The sequence below is a fragment of the Strix aluco genome, chromosome 12 (assembly GCF_031877795.1).
Source record: "Strix aluco isolate bStrAlu1 chromosome 12, bStrAlu1.hap1, whole genome shotgun sequence".
Classification (NCBI taxonomy): domain Eukaryota; kingdom Metazoa; phylum Chordata; class Aves; order Strigiformes; family Strigidae; genus Strix; species Strix aluco.
This window is the reverse complement of record NC_133942.1, coordinates 3,274,155-3,286,227: the sequence shown is the minus strand read 5'-3', so window position 1 is coordinate 3,286,227 and position 12,073 is coordinate 3,274,155. Positions and strand designations below refer to the sequence as shown.

Below are 12,073 nucleotides of genomic sequence, written 5' to 3'. Positions count from 1 at the left end.
TTTGCCAGGAGCTCAGGGTTTTTCCTGACTCTTCCACATCACGATGACTCCCAGTGCTCTGGGAGACTGATCCAATGTCCCTTTGAAATGGGAAATGCATGGAATGGGCCAGCCCATTCCTGACCCAGAGTAAAGGGCCAGGAGCTCTTGGCTCTGTGCCCCGAGCCTCCCCTCAAAAGCAGGCCATGGTGGCCTCTGGCCTCTGGGATGAACTCCCTGAGCAGAACAGGTCAATTTGCGTGTGGGTCTCCTTCAGGGAAGGACGTGGGCACGGCTTTGCTCACATCACCCTCTGTGGCAGAGCCTGATGAGCGTAAGCAAGGTCCTCACGGCCATCAGTCCTGCCCACAGGGGACATCCTTCCAGCCCACAACAGACTTTGCCGTTGAGTTGAGCTTTGCCTCACCCCTGGTGAGATGAGTCTCTTCTCCCACCATAGGGGATTGTGCCGTCTTGCCCTGCTGCCTGAACTTACTCACAGTGTGTCTGCGATGACCCGTGGGGGGAAATGTCTCTCAGGGTTAACCGGAGTGCCTGCACTGACAGCACTTGACTTGAGGTGTCCCTCAACGCTGAATTTCACTGTGACTGGTGGCCATGCTCGCCATGAAGAAGGCAAAGTGACAAAGGCAATCTGTATCATGCAAACCCACTTCAAATCCCCTTGTACACTAGCCTGAGACCACTGAGTTGATTGGACTTAGGAAGCTGGGACACAGATGAATCGTTTCGATGTTCAGTGGTGTGAAGCGGGATCACAACATTTCGGATGAAAGAGGCAAGGGCTGAATCACCAGCGAGTCCTCGGCAAGCGACAACTGCTAGGTGTTCAGATGCTTCATGAGCAAGGAATGTTTGTGGCCCCACGGGGCTCTGGGACACAGCATAAAAGCCTGCGCTGCTCCAGGCTCTGCATCCTCCTCTCTTGCCTCTCTTTCCTCGAGGAACGAGGTAAGCCTGAGTCTGCTGCATCTCTCTCTCTGTGGGCTGAACTGCTGTCATGGTGGCTGCTCAGGTTGACACTTGGGCTGCCTCGGCTTGGCCCTGCAATAGAACAGTTGAAGGGCTGTCACCTCTTTCCCTTTTGGCGGAGGTGGCTGGGGAGGCCTGGGAAGAGGGGGTTCTTCCAAGCAGAAGGGAATCAATGGGGCTCAGCTGCAGGGAGGCCTGCCCACCAGAATTTGCACCTGCAGCAGATGGTCTCTAACCAAACGGCCAGGTGCATCCAGTGCCTTCAAGATCAGCACTGCGCGTTCTGGAGGTGGGCTGTGATCAGTGTTTCCACGGGTGCTTCAAACCCACTGTGGTGGGTCCTATCCCTACGTGGGTCAGCCTTCCTGTACCGTGCAACTCGGAGGGCACAATGAGGGTTTTGGGAGATGTAGGCACAGTCTGAGCTTTTAAAGCATACAGTGTCCACAGAGAGAGCTGAGGAAAAGAAAGACAGGCTGATACTGAATTTGGTGCTTCCTGCCTGCTCTGTGTTTCAGGTTTGCCTCCCTCACCGAGAGATGTCTTGCTGCAGACCCTGTCCCCCACGCCCCTGCGGTGCCTCTGGCCCAACCCCACTGGCAAGCAGCTGCACTGAGCCCTGTGTCGCCCGCTGTGCTGACTCGACGGTGTTCATCGAGGCCTCCCCAGTGGTGGTGACCCTGCCGGGCCCCATCCTCACCTCTTTCCCCCAGAGCACAGCCGTGGGATCCTCTCTGTCGGCTGCTGTTGGGAGCTCCCTCAGCTCCGGGGGGGTTCCCATCTCTTCTGGGGGCTCCCTTGGCCTGGGAGGGTCAGGGCTGTGTCTGCCTCCCCCCCGCTGCAGTATGAACTGCTGAAGCTGGTGGATCGTGTCCTTTGGAGCAGGATGGAAGACAGGGACCTTGCAGCAGCAGGAGCGTGGCCCTGGCTTGCAGACGGGCTGGGTGTGCTCACCTCAGCTGTCAGGAGGGATCTGTGCCCACTTCTCCTCACTGCACAGCAGGCCTCGTCATGTCTCCTGTGGTTCTGCTTCACTCTGAGCTCCTCGAGAAAGGGCTCGTTCTCTTCTGCTTTGCTGAACTTCGTGCTGCTGGGGGGAGGGTGCCGGAGTTAGGGACTGCTCTTGGTGGTCTGGGATGGCCAGCAGGTAGAGCAGAATGGGAAAAGGCAAGCGCTTTGTGTGGAGCTTGTCCTTGGGAAACGGGCCATTCTCTGTGCCTCCCTGAACCCTGCAGATGTGTTTCTTGGTCTCTGTTCTGTGCCACTGCGTTTCTTCCTTCTCATTAAAGACTTTGTGCAGCAGAGCTGTGTGGAGTCCTGTGGTGGTTTGTTCTCCTCCTGCCTCAGTTAACCCTCTGCTCTGCAAGGAAGAGCACTGACTTCTGTCCTGAGCTCACCACCAGTTGGGGATAGAGCTCCCTCAACTGATAGCAGAGCACCAAAAAGCCTCAGAGTCGTTGAGCATGAATCTGTAACCTGCTGATCATGGGCCTGTGGGGCCAGTTGCCACATTGTTCCTTGAGGTATTTAATACAGATAGTTTGAATGAGCATTTTGGTCCTCTTAATTTTTGCTCACAAACATCGTATGAAAAACAGTCATGGCACTTCTCTCTTTTTCTATGGTGCTGTGGGAATAAATTCCAGAGCATGCGTATGGAGAGGAAAGGAGAAAAGCACCCCTTTTCATGGCTGGAGGTAGGCAGTGTGAGTGCCAGATGAGGTTAGGGTGGGCATTTCCATAGGGAACTGACATGCGCAATCATGATCCTCCCGTTCTTAACTCCACCTACTCGTAGGACTGCTGATGACAGAGTGGGAGTCTGTAACTTGTGTGCTAACACAAACCCCACATACAACCCCACTGCCCAGGATGGTTTTTGACTGTCAGCACAGCAAAGAGCATGGCTGTTTTTCTTTGAAGCAAGCCTGGAGTGAGAGACTTGAGAAGCTTTGTCCCCGTTCAGTAGAGAATCCAGTTATGAGAGGCGCCTTGTGTTTGCCTTGGCCCACAGGCCGTAAGCTGCAAGAGCAATGAGGGTGTCTCAGTTCTTAGTTACCAGGAGCATTGTTACACGCAGTTCCAGTAAACTTCAGGGTGTCTCTGCGATGCCGGAGCCTGGAGAGGGTAGGTCAGCGTCTCCAGGGTGACTTCAGCTCAGACGGACAGGCCTTTGAGCCATCGCACAAAGAATAGGCCTCCTCTCACCACACAGCCAAATTGCATACCCGGCCTCATGAAGCACAGTCTGTCCCTTGAGCACCACTCAGGCATTATTGATCTTCATCTGCACCCTGCCACGGCAGCACGCTTTCCTCGCCAGGTGCAACCAGCCACAGCAGCCGCAGCAGCAGGACCAGCTCTGTGCCAGGCCAAAAAAGCCTCTCTCCTGGCTCCCGTACCAGCACTGCAGTGAAGACTCAAGCCTGGAGCCCTCCCAGCAGGCAGAAAGCACTGGTCTCAGCTGGTCTCAAGGCTGCAGGGAGGCGAGGGCTGTGGCTTGAAACCCCAGGGGAAAGCTGGGTGGTTTCTGAGCAGAAGAGCCTGCCTGCAGAAGATGTGAAGGCACCCGTCCTGGAGCCAGGCTGAAGAGCCGTTTGCCAGCATTGGCCAGGAATCACGAAGACGGGTCAACTGCTTGGAAGGCAGCTGTGCTCAGCACTATTCCACCAGCGCACCTGTGGGCAGCGTTGCCTCCTGCTCCTCCAGATCAGAGCCTGGACGGCCTCCTGCTCCTCCACTTCACAGACTGGCCGGCCTCCTCCCTCCAGCCGCCTGCACACACCGTTCCTCAAGCCGCTCCTCGTGCTCGCCATCTCCACCGCAACCACCTCCCACCCTTGCCCTGCATGCAGACAGGCCCTGCCACATGTACCACCTCCATACCGTCTACTCAGCACCACTCTCCTCCTCCAGAGCCAAAAGGGAATCAGAGCTATTTTCATCTAGTGATGGAAATGATCGGTTTTGCAGGCCGTTTGGCATTTTGGTCCATGCTCAGGCATTGCACAGTGCTTGCCAGAGCTGGCAAAACCATCCAGACAAACCTATTCCACCGACACAAGGTGTCTCCTGTCTCCCTCCAAGTCATCCACACCTCCCATTTATTCTCACTTTGCCCCTCCACACTTTTCCTCAGCCAGGCTCTACCTTGCGCTTTCCATAGAACTCTCCCACTGTCGCAAACCGTCCCCCCTACACACCAAGAACGTGCACAGCAGTCGTGGTCTTTGATCAAGGGTTGACCCCACCCTGCGTCTCCGTGAGGCTGGAGGTGCTGCCGGGAGGTCACCATCTTCCCTGCAGCAATGTCCCCACCCTACTGCTCTCAGCAGGCTTGGAGTCCCCCTCAGCTAAGTTTGAGAAGCAAAGCGGGGGCTAATAGCCCACCCCACAACTGCCACCATGCCTGGTTGTCTCCACACAGCTGCCTTCCCTTCCTCCCTTCTTTACCTGGTGCCCAGGGAAACAGTAAAGCCCCCTTCCCTACAACACTGCTAGGCAACTTGCTTAGGGGAACAAACACTGCCTAGGACTAAGAGGTTTTACCTCAGGGTCAATGTGACCTGAAGTCCCAACCTAAATCTAAGCTGGCAGTGGCTGAGAACACCCCGTGCAGACAATAAAACAATAGGAGATTTGTCTTTCAAAAACACCGCGGCCATGTGACCGTGGCCAGAAGAGCAATGGACCTGAGACCATGCAGCCATTCCCTAAGCCCTTCCCCGCCAGCACGGGGAAGGAGAAAACAAAGAAAAAGGGTCAGGGATCGAGATAAGGACAGGGAGGGGTGTCTCACTCATTATGGTCAAGGGCAAAACACAGGCTCGTTAGGGGAAGAAAACAAAGAACATCACTTTAATTCGAAACACTAACCACAACACTTAACTGACAGAATGGGATGGTGAGAAGCATTACCACATCTTAAAAACATCTTCCCCCATGCTTCCCTTCTTCCTGGGCTCAGTTTTATTCCTGGTATCTCTACCTCCTCGCTCCAGCGGTGCAGGGGCAGGGGATGGGGGGTGTGGTCAGTCCGCCGCTTGTTCAAAACGGGAGAGGGGGGAAAGCACTCTTCTGCATTCTTCCCTCTGCTCCATGTGGCTCCCCTGTCATGGGAGACAGTCCTTCATGAAATTTCTCTGGCATGAGTTCTTGCCACGGGATGCAGCCGTTCCTGGGCTGCTCGGCATGGGTTCCCCCCATACGTGTTGCAGTCCTCCCAGCACCAAAATACAACAGTGGGGTCTTCTTCCCTCAGAGTCTCGGCCTTCTTCGTGCGCAGCCGCCTACTCCGGTGTGAGGTCCTCCACAGGCCGCAGGCAGATCTCTGCTCCACCGGTGACCTCCATGGGTGGCGGGTCGGGGCGGGGGGGTGGTGGCCCTGCCGTCTCACCAGGGGATACAGGGGGGCTCTCTGCTCCGGTGCGCCTCCTCTGCTTCCTCCTCCTTCCTCCACTGGCCTCGGTGTTTGCACAGGTGTCCTTCTCGAAACTCCTCCTCGGGAGTCCCAACCCCCTCTCAGATTCCCCTTCTTAAATACGGTATCGCAGATGCGCAGCCACTGTCGCTGATTGGCTCGGCCTTGGCCATCAATGGGGCTCAGCTGCAGGGAGGCCTGCCCACCAGAATTTGCACCTGCAGCACATGGTCTCTATCCAAATGGCCAGGTGCATCTAGTGCCTTCAAGATCAGCACTGCACGTTCTGGAGGTGGGCTGTGATCAGTGTTTCCACGGGTGCTTCAAACCCACTGTGCTGTGGGTCCTATCCCTACATGGGTCAGCCTTCCTGTACCGTGCCACTTGGATGGCACGATGAGGGTCGTGGGAGCTGTAGGCACACCGTGTGTTTTTTTAAGAGGTGTTTTCCGAGGCACCTGTTTGTGCTGGGATAATTACATCAATCTTCCTCCCTGCTCTTGTACCGGGAAATGCAGCAGAATGTCCTGTTGGAATCAGCAGGCAGTTAGGCACATCTCTGCTGCAGTCCTTCCAATCCAGCCTTAACGCAGGATGTCACGCTGTTGTGCGTGTTAGCAAGATCACGTGCAGGCCCTTTCTCCACATGGAGCTAGAAATGGAGGTGGAGGGCAGCAAAGTGTATCTGCAGAGAGAGCTGAGGAAATGATTGACAGGTTGATCTTGGAGTCTGTGTTTCCTGCCTGCTCTGTGTGTCAGGTTTGCCTCCCTCACCGAGAGATGTCTTGCGGCAGACCCTGTCCCCCACGCCCCTGCGGTGCCTCTGGCCCAACCCCACTGGCAAGCAGCTGCAGTGAGCCCTGTGTCGCCCGCTGCGCTGACTCGACGGTGGCCATCCAGGCCTCCCCGGTGGTGGTGACCCTGCCGGGCCCCATCCTCACCTCTTTCCCCCAGAGCACAGCCGTGGGATCCTCTCTGTCGGCTGCTGTTGGCAGCTCCCTCAGCTCCGGGGGGGTTCCCATCTCTTCTGGGGGCTCCCTTGGCCTGGGAGGGTCAGGGCTGTGTCTGCCTCCCCCCCGCTGCAGTATGAACTGCTGAATGCGGCAGGTAATCCTCTTTGGAGCAGGATGGAAGACAAGGACCTTTCAGCAGCAGCATCATGGCCCTGGCTTGCAGATGGGCTAGGTGTCCTCACCTCACCTGACAGGAGGGATCTGTGCCTAATTCTCACTGCACAGCAGGCCTCTTTTTTTCTCCTCTGCTTGTCCTTGTACTCTGAGCTCCTCGAGAAAGGGCTCATTCTCTTCTGCTTTGCTGAACTTCCTGCTGCTGGGGGGAGGGTGCCAGAGTTAGGGACTGCTCTTGGTGGTCTGGGATGGCCAGCAGGTAGAGCAGAATGGGAAAAGGCAAGCGCTTTGTGTGGAGCTTGTCCTTGGGAAACGGGCCATTCTCTGTGCCTCCCTGAACCCTGCAGATGTGTTTCTTGGTCTCTGTTCTGTTTCACTGCATTTCCTCCTTCTCATTAAAAACTTTGTGCAACACAGCTGGAGACCCGTGATGGTTTGTTCTCATCCTTCCTCAATTGGCCACGACCTCTGCAAGGAAATGGTAGAACCTCCTCTCTCCCATGACACAAATCTCTCTCCATTCTTGGGGTACTGTTAGTTGTCAGTGGATCTCCTTGGGCCGATACCAGAGCAGCAAAAATAAACAAGCAGGCAAAATAGAGACAGAAAGTTCTCCAGGAATTGGAGAGATCACGAAGCAATGGACAAGGTTGGAAATACAAGTAAAGCTACACACAGTAACCCTGTCTTAGTCTGAGAGTGGTCAAACATGGGAAACGTGTTGCCCAGGGACTATTGTATAGTCTCCATGTTTGGAGATGTCTAGTATCCAACTAGACAAGGCCCTGAATTGCCTCCTCTACTTGACTCTGCTTTGTGCCGGGCTTGGACTGCATCATCTCCAGCTCAGGTGTTGTGTGATTGGGTGAGGCTCTGCTGGATGCCCTCAGCCAGGAGCAGCCATCAAGCACAGTGGAGCAGAGGTGGGCTGGGGACCAGTGCTCAGGAAAGCTGCAGAGGTTTGGTGGTCAAAGGGTAGGAGAAGGGGCACTGATGTCAGTCCCAGGGCTGGGAGCACAGGAAAGGAAGGAAGATCAGAGTGCATTATAAAGAATTGACCCAACAGAAAGGCTGTTAAGCCTTTCTTAAGCTGTAAGCATGCTGAAGAAAAGCTCGAGGGAGCCAAAAGATTGAGGTCCCACTGAGATTTGAACTCAGATCGCTGGATTCAGAGTCCAGAGTGCTCACCATTACACCATGGGACCTCTTGCACAGATGCTGCTATTCCCCTGAGCCCACCATCGCTGAGCCTTATACTCCTGGCTGAACCTGCCACTCTCTCCATCTCCCTGGCCATCACAAAGTACAGTCTCACAGGGCCTTTCAAGGGAGTGGCAGAGCTCTTTGTGCAAGCTTGGCGTGCCCTCTCATACAAGACTCAGGCTGGTAACCTCTGAGAATCTTGATTTTGCCTAATTAGATCCAGTTATGAAGTTTCCAGTAGAACTTCTTCAAGCTTGCATCTCACAGGGTATTTTCATGGCCCAGCAATCGGTGGTTCAATCCTTGCATTTGCGGTCTCTGCTGCTGACTCTCTTCACCCCCATGGTGGACGGTCTGTCAATCTGCCTGTGTAACTTACTAGCTCTCCTGTTTCTCACCTTGTAGCTCATACTAAGCAGCCATTAACCAGATATCCTTACTCTTGGTTGCCGTCCTAACTGAGCTCCTGACCTTGCTGAACAAGGCAACCAAACGAGAGGGCAGGGGATGAGGTTCAGCAGAGGGAAGAGCTGGCAGGAAGAGGACCCATAGTAGCTTGTTAAGGATTGCACGAGCTGGACTGCCTTCCTCTGCTGGGACAGTCTTGGCTGATTTCAAACCCAGGTCCTTTCTTCCAGGACATGCTCTCCCCTTGTGCACCAAAGTGGCCTCTCCCTCAGTGAGAACATCATTTTCTCTCCTGAGGCTGCTCCAGACTCAGTACATTGCACTGTGAGCCTGAGGGAACTTTCCCTCATGCCCTGGGACCAGCACACTGTCTGCCCCAGAAGGGTCCATGCACACATCCGGGTAAAGCTGCACTGGTGCGATCCTCCTTCTGCCATGGTTTGAGTCTGTGTGTTGAGAGCAGGACCCTTCCTCCCAGCAGTCAGACAGGAGGAAAGACATGCGGGGACACTCTATTGGATCTCAGACTTAGCCTGGGACACTGAGGACACAACCTCCTGGTACCTTTGCACTGCCCAAAGCACTGGGCTGGCATCTGGTACTTCTGAACCCACAAGACAGACCACGCTGCCATGCCCAAGCCTAAGACATCAACTGGCAGGTTATATTCAGAGGGCGCATGAGAAACACCTAGTTGCTGGAGAAGGGTTAAATCTCTACAGAGTCACAACTCTGAAAGCATGTCCCGGAGAAGCAGCATTGCTGAGGGCTTTCCTCATCCATCCCTGTGGTCTGCAGGACTGAGCAGTGTGGGAGGAGAGTCTGGGAGCAGCAAGAGCAGGGCTGGACAGCCCTACCCCATGCAGATGCTCTGCCGCAGCAGGAGGAGGGATGTATCTTTTGGGGCTGAGACAGTGTTTCCCCAAGCAATAGAAGGTTTTCCTGGGGCTCTGCTAGTCTTGCCCAGCACTCGGGGAGAAAGGATTCTGGTTGTGTGGGCCAGTGCAGGCAGCTTCCCTGCTCAGGCCATTTTGTCCTTGGTTTCCCTCCTGGCAGCATGGCTTGCTGGGGTGGGGCTGCTGTGGTCCCCAACCTGTTTGCTTCCCCGTGGGCATGGCAAATGTTCCTCCCACTGCAGCCTTCAATGCCGCTCCTCCGTGTAGGACACTGCAGGTAGGACTTTCCGTGTCCCCCTTACAGGCTTCAGTGGGCAGCCAGAGATCTCCCAGAGATCCCCAGCCCCTGGGAGCTGCAGCTCAGGCCCCACCAGCTCACACAGGAGGCCAGGCCACTCCTGGGTCCTGCACTCCCGAGGTCTTTCTGGCTGAGGACAGGCCTTGGAAAGCCAGAGAGCCACCTTCACACAGCGGAAGCCCCCTCACTTTCTCTTCTCCAGGCTGAACAAACCCAGATCATTCAGCACCTCCCTCAATCATGATGTGCTCGGGCATGCTCTTGTACCACCTTGTGCATGTCCCCTCCTCCTGATAAGTGTCCTGACTGCGGTCCTTCTGAAAAATGCCATCAGTGCTCATGCAGCCTGTGGTGGAATGGTGTGGGGTTTCCCTGTCCAGTCAGAAACGTTGGAGAGAAATGTCCCAGAGCCTGTGATGTCCCTGTTGGCTTCATAGGGGTGGGCCTTTACTCCCACCTGCCCCTCTTCCCACAGGTTGCTGGTTGCATTTGGTGGTGAGGAGCTGCCAGTTCAGGGAAACTTGCTGGGTTGAAACCCTGCTGCTCAATGCCACCTCCTGGACTGGCAGCCATAGACTGTGCCACGGAGTCTGAAAGAGGGAAGGATGCATCTCAGGGGCTCTTCAGCTCGGGGATCAGAGGGCAGGGTAGCTCCCTGATGACTAAAGAGAGGGAAAAGTTACCCCAGTTTCCAGAAAAGGGGAAGAAGGTCTCCCTGGGGAACCAAGTAAAGGTGCTGATAAAGTGGAGCAAGTTCAGTGGAGCTGCCCTAGGATAGACCTGGCCTTGTGAGGAGGGGCTGAGGACAAGAGGCTTGCTTAGCTGGGAGAAGGAAATGCTTAGTGGGGATCTGATAGGAGCCTCCCAGAGCCTACAAGGATACTACTGTGATGGCTGGAGAATGAGAGTCAGAAATTGAACAGGCAGTTTGTAACTTGCTACATGAAGAAAAATGATCACCCTGAGGGTGCCTAAGCATGGGAACAGGGGTCCAGAGGAGCTGTGAAATGTCTGTCCTCAAGGTGCTTTAGGACCTGAAAGGACAAGGCACTGATCAGCTGTTGTGAGCTTATTGAAGCAGGAGGACCAGAAGGGCTGTCGGAGGGTGAAGTGAAAGCAGTGAGAGAGGATTTTGTGGGGGCTGCCTCCTGGATGGTTCCTGGCACAGCAAGGGTGCTTCCTTCTTCCCTGTTTGGGGCCAGGAAGGCTGGGCAAGGAGGGCTCTGCCACAGCAGGTCCTGGGCCAATGCTGTGCTGCTCTCAAGGAGTCAGTGTGTGGGAAAGGGGCTGGAGAGTCAATGAGAAAGGACAGGAGAGGTGCCAAGTGCTGAGCAATGGCTGAGCTCCAGTTCCTGTGGGGAAGAGTCTCACTTACTGCCCATGGTGCAGAGGAAGGAAGTCAAATCTCTCTCTGGGCCTTGGTGCTTCATGGAAGGAGCTAGACTGCAAGGCATCTCAGGATGTCACTAGCCCAAATGCCTGCTCAAAGCAGGGCTAGCCCAAAAGCTTGAAATTTGAGTGTGATACCCAGTCATGGACAATTCCAAAGGTCTCTGGGCACCTGCTCCAGTGCTTCAACACTCCCCAGAGTCTCTGAACGGTCCAAACAGCCCCCACAGTTTGCTTTTGCCAAGGCAGGCCTGTGTGTGCTGGTCTAGGGGGTGCCCAGAGGCCTGGCCATGAGTCAAGGCTGTGGGGGAAGTCTAGGGGAGTGGCTAGACTGCCCTATGGGAGCTGAAATTGCTGAGGGAAGCTGGGGTTTTGGGGCAGGAGAGGCAAGGCACTTGTGGAGAGCAGCCGAAGAAAGGTTTGTCTATACTGGCCAGCAATTGTATCCAGGTGAACTGCTGAGAAGGCAGCTATGGTCACCACTCTACCACCAATGCTCCTGGGGCCGTTCTGCCTCCTGCTCCTCCACTTCCCAGCCTGGCCGGCCTCCTCCTGCCAGGCCCCTGTCCACACAGACAACCTCAAGCTACTTGGCACTGGGTGTTTTCTGAGTGTGTGAGATGTTGGCTAGGGAACCTCAAGCTGCACTAGGTGACTAGGGGAGCTCAGCATCAGGGGCTGCCGAGGGTGGGAGCAGGACACTGGACAACTGGGAACTGTGCTCGGGGCATGGACTCTGCAGAGACCTATGGTATGGCCCAGGGTTTGAGGGATCTTAAGACATGGGTCTGTATCCAGCACTGATTTCCAGCCCTAAGCAGCTGGAGGGAAAGAAAAGGGCCCACTCTCTTGTTCATGCCTGTATGAGGGCTGGTGGTGCTTCTGTGGGTGCCTCTTCCCATCTGCAGCCATACGTGTGCCCCATGTGCATGTACTACACAAGTGTCTGTGTGTTTGTGTGTATGTACCTGTGGTGGTATATGCACAGACAAACACCCACCCAGCTGCTCACCCCATTCCCCACCTTCACTGAAAACTGGATGAGAAGGCTCATGGGTCGAGATAAACACAAGGACATGGCTTAGCAGAAGCTGTTGTGGGCCAACCTGACTTGACTTGGGATAAAATCACCTTTTGCCAGTAAAACCAGATTCACGTAGTGAGAAACAATAACACAAACATACAGAGACCTTCTTTCCTCTCCCCTGTCCCACTCTCAAGTTTGTTCCTTCACACCAGACTCCTTTACCTGCCCAAGTGGGATGCGTCTGTCTTCCCTCTGCTCTTTCCCACTCTTTTTGTTCCTTCCTACTCTCTCTGTCTGGTGTTTTCTGCCCTTTCTAGAATATGTTTACACAGA

At 55.0% G+C, this 12,073-nt stretch overlaps 1 non-coding gene across 1 annotated transcript; it reads right to left on the bottom strand.

Annotated features, from left to right (window-relative positions):
• Positions 1–7,652: 7,652 nt before the first annotated feature.
• Positions 7,653–7,724, bottom strand: TRNAQ-CUG (transfer RNA glutamine (anticodon CUG)). Its single transcript has one exon. It is a non-coding gene; the product is annotated as a tRNA-Gln (tRNA).
• Between the last annotated feature and the right edge of the window lie 4,349 nt (positions 7,725–12,073).